Raw genomic sequence first — 5,021 nt, 5'->3', positions numbered from 1 at the left:
ACATCAATCGCATGCACACATTAACACAATATGTAACCCGGGGAAAGCTTACAGCTGAAAACCCCACACTATCTATATATTATAATGATTGAGAATATGTAACAATACATAGTACTATACTCCTCACAAGTACTCAGTACTATCTCCACCTGTTACACACAAAACTAGCTCAGATCCGAACAAGTCACAGGTTCAAATCTTCTCCGCTGCTTTGCCTGCCTCCACTGCACAATGCAAAGTGAAAAATCACGTGATCACAGGCTACAATTGCCTTGATATTGGCCCACACTGCGCAGTCCTCATTGGCATTACTCAATCCATGCATGTACAAATCTCATGCACAACTGATAGTCACAACTCACCCTTTCACTTACCTCTAACACTTGTCTCTGTTGAACTGTCCATGCACTGAGTTAACTGATGTATTCTTTAGTTGCTTTATGAGTTAATAATTAGTGAATTAATTAACAATCAATTCACACAACTCATCACTAGTGTATTCTTTATTTAGACTAAATACAACTAGTTCAACTAAGTCAAACTGAACACAACTCCATCAACTCCACATCCAACTCCACAGAACTCACATGCATGAGTTCTAACTGAAGTCCTCCATGCAATAGCTCAACTAACACATAAGAAACCACGTGGTTCCTTTTGTCAGCTGCATGTGCCACATCCGTAGCTCGAACTGAAGTGCTCCAAGAGAATAAGATAAAGTTTAGAGTCCAAATATTACTAAGGGCTAATAATATTTGATTGTTTCTATTTTTAGCCTGGCAGTCTAAAAGTAGACTTTGATCACTCCGCTGTGAACCAAAAATAGAAGTCCATCTATTTTTCCCAGCATGACCAATCATCCATAAATAGCATCCTGCAACTCATAGACCATGATCCATATGTCTAAAAATAGACTTTGCGCCAAAAATACCCTGCGGGCCCACTTAGTGAAGGCGACTTCTTTCCACTAAGCTCCATAATCTTGTTGCATTCTCAACACTGGGATATAATAAATTAAATAATAATCTTTAAGCATAGACAATGTTATTGAACAAATATGCCTTATTTAATACTAAATAAAATATTAAAAACAAAAATCCTTTTGTGCTAAGTGAGGCAATCCACACATTGAAAGCTTTCTCCACACAATACAACTCATCTGAATTTCCACACATATGCCTAATTATTTATAACTAAAATATTATCAATGTTATAAACATAAAGTATTCACTTTTAATACTAAACTATTGGCAATAAAAGCTTTTAATGCGAAAATAGGCTAAAAATCTCTATGCAAACAGAATCAATTAAATAGCGATAGAGACAAAAACAAAAATACAATGAAAGCTTGAAATCTTCTTTCACACAATGGAATTTTTAATTCTTATCTAGGGAAGGAGCTATGTGGGGATGATTATCGTGTGTGAAGGTTATGCGGAGAACAAATGCATGTGTGGAATTTGTGCGGGATGAGGAAAATGTAGTGGATCCTTTTAATTGTAATGCATTTAGATATTGGTTTCAATTCAATTGGTTGAATGTAGAAGTGCATACAATGGAAGCTTGAGAGCTTAAACAATAAAATTACTAGCTGTCCGAACAAAGCTTTGCGAACCCAAAATAAGATGTTGCAAGGTCGTTTTCGTTACGGGCCACTAAACATCACGTATACTAATAAATAAAGGTAAGCTAATATGGTATGCTTGTATTTGATGTCATACCAAAGCATTTCCCTAATAGCTTAAGCACTATGATCCATGATAGAGTGATCCTCTTGTATTCACAGTATTGATTCACTATATTTCCATAACTAATCTAGGTGTGTTGACTAATGGTAGATGATGTAATAAAGTATGTTATAGATTATTGTATATGTTACACTACTAGATATGATTAAAATGAAATGTGAATCTTGCACTAACGATTCACCTTTGCCGATTTACGATTCACATTTCCCAGTTTCTCAGCCGATGAACTTATTTTGTAAGGCTCATTGTGTAGACAACTACACATTCTTTGCACTATTATCCTTTACCAATAGATAGTTTCATTTCAATTTATTTTAACTAAATCAGAAAATAATTATGAACAAAAGACAAAATACTTACCAATTGTGAGAAATAAGTTGTGTAGAGGCGACAATAATGAGAAAATGCAAGTGCAAAAAACTTTCTCAAATAAGGATTTAATAATGTATAGATGAGAAAACGACTAGGGATCCATAAATACATTGAAAGTTTCCTCTACACAATACAACTCATCCGCACTTCTGCACATATGCTTAATTGTTTACAGTTGAAATATTATTAATAATTCTGTAGAGTTATTTATATTATTTTATTATTAGAAAATGAATATGTCATTACTGAGAAAGAGTCTGCAAAAAAATCAATTGTTTTTATTTTATTTTATTATTGGAAAACGAATATATCATTACTAAGAAAACAACTGATAAATTTTGTGCGAGAAACTTAGCCTATTGTGCAGAAGTGAGAAACTTTTCCTATTGTGTGGAACATAGCTCATTGTGCCAAGCTTATAGCCTATTGTGCAGAACTTAGTTCATTGCGTAGAGCTTATAACCTATTTTGCGGAACTATTTATTTTACTTTATTATTGGAAAACAGATACGTCATTGCCTTTATTATTGGAAAACAAATACATCATTAACAAGAAAAAAACTAATAAGTTTTGTGTGAGAAACTTAGCCTATTGTGCAGAACTTAGCTCATTGTATGAAGCTTATAACCTATTGTGCGAAACTTAGCTCATTGTGCAGAGCTTATAGCCTATTATGTGGAACTTAGTTCGTTGTGCAGAGCTTATAACCTATTGTTTGAAAATTAGCTCATCATGCTAACCTATTTATTTTATTTTATTATTGGAAAACAAATACATCTTCACCTTTATTATTGGAAAATGAATGCATCATTACTCAGAAAACAACTAATAACTTTTGTGCGAGAAACTTAGTCTATTGTGCAAAAGCGAGAAACTTAGCTTATTATGTGGAATTGAGCTCATTGTGCGGAGCTTATAACCTATTGTGTGGAATTTAGCTCATTGTGCAGAGCTTATAGCCTATTGTGCGGAACTTAGTTCATTGTGCGAAGCTATTTCTTTTATTTTATTTTATTATTGGAAAATGAATACATCATCACTGAGAAAACACTATACAAAAAAATCAATTAAATAGTGGTAAAGGCAGGAGACTATGCATTGCCCTATGCATTGTAGCTATTACCTCGGTTTGAAATTCTTTTCATTTTTATTTCATTTATTCTTTTTAATGCCAATTTTGACTTAATTTTTAAATTATTGTTATTTTAATGATTCATTTGAATAGTAAAGTAATGTAAATATTATTGATTTATTTTTTATCTTTAGATATTAATCAATGTTCTTTATATTATTTAACTCATTTTCTATATTAGACTCCCCCATCTTAGTTGTGATGATGAACCACATAAATGTGATTTTTATAAAAAATTATATTTCTAAATCAATAAAAATATTATTTTTACAAACTATAATTAAACCTATATAATAATTGAGTATATTTATCTGCTAAACATTTAAACACAATATAGAATTATAAAAATCAATAATATACCATTATATTAATAATAATCATCTTAATTTTCTTTTATTTTTTATCTAGAAAATTGGTAATTGGGTCATTTTCATATTCTTATAATACAAGGTTAATTTAGAATACTACCGCTCTAAATAATTAGGTAAACGCTCATCCCTGTAGTAGGAAGCTAACATCATGGAATTTGATTTACACAAACTTCTCAGATACAATCTCAAAAAAAATAATCAATTAAATTATTTTTATATAAACACATTTAAACATATTTTCCAGACATGATAATAAGATTAAGTTCCATTACCATGCTTAGAACAAATATTATCGACATTTTTTATATAAACCCATTTAAATATATTTTAGTATTGACATGATAATAAGATTTAAGTTCCATTATCATGATTAGAACAAATATTATGGACATTTTTATTGGAGAAACTAAAAATTTGTTAAATATTATCGGCATTCTTATTGGAAATTGAATGATGTTTTCATTAACATTTTTATTTATAAGTTAATTTATAAATTAATATTATATTAACTTGTTTGTTGTCCTCTCTATTTCCAACCACACCCGAGGACACGCACGCCAACCTGGAACAATGAAACACATATTCTCTTTTTGAACAATTAAATGTGACTATTATTTATTTTTGTTAAATGTTCCATTGTGCCTCAGTAGTTGAACATCCCTCCTTTATTCCTAAAATATAATACCGATTAGGTAATCATGAGGACAACGAACCCATATAGGCCTACTAATCCCAGCATATTTAATTAAAGATACCTACTGCCGCATGTTAAATTGATTTGATTTATACATAAAGATTAGAACATTCCTACTAATGCCAGTATATTATATTAAATTTACCTGCCGCCGCATGTTAGATTGATTTAATTTATACATAAAGATTGGAACAGGCCTAGTATATTTAATTAAATATACCTGCCGCCGCATCTTAAATTGATTTAATTTATAGATAAAGATCCGAGTAGACCTGGAGGTGTTGGATTCAGTCTATATATTTCTAAGGATATGTTTTGCTTTTGTTTAAAGTATATTCCAGTGCATTTGATTTTATCGAAATACATAAAATTTATCAAATTATTTATATTATATCATTTTTATAAGAGTAGAATTAATTGTTTTTAATATATTTTAATTTATTTCATGTGGAATTTAATGGAGATTTTTCCGAATAATAAGTCTAAATTTGGAAAACACTGAATAAATTCATAGTATTTTTTAAATAGTAAAAATCTAAATTTTATGATTTTTTTTAATCATAATATTTAAAAAACAAATATTTTATAATTAAAAAATATTAGTATATAAATATATTTTTTTATTAATAATACCAAAATCAATAATACATAATAATAATAAAAAAACATTTTAAATAATAAAAAATCTACAACTTATAAAAAA

This window comes from Pinus tabuliformis, chromosome 4_1 (assembly GCF_031772625.1).
Source record: "Pinus tabuliformis cultivar Carrire ecotype Pingquan chromosome 4_1, CPIR1, whole genome shotgun sequence".
Taxonomy (NCBI): domain Eukaryota; kingdom Viridiplantae; phylum Streptophyta; class Pinopsida; order Pinales; family Pinaceae; genus Pinus; species Pinus tabuliformis.
Note: the sequence above shows the minus strand (reverse complement) of the source record.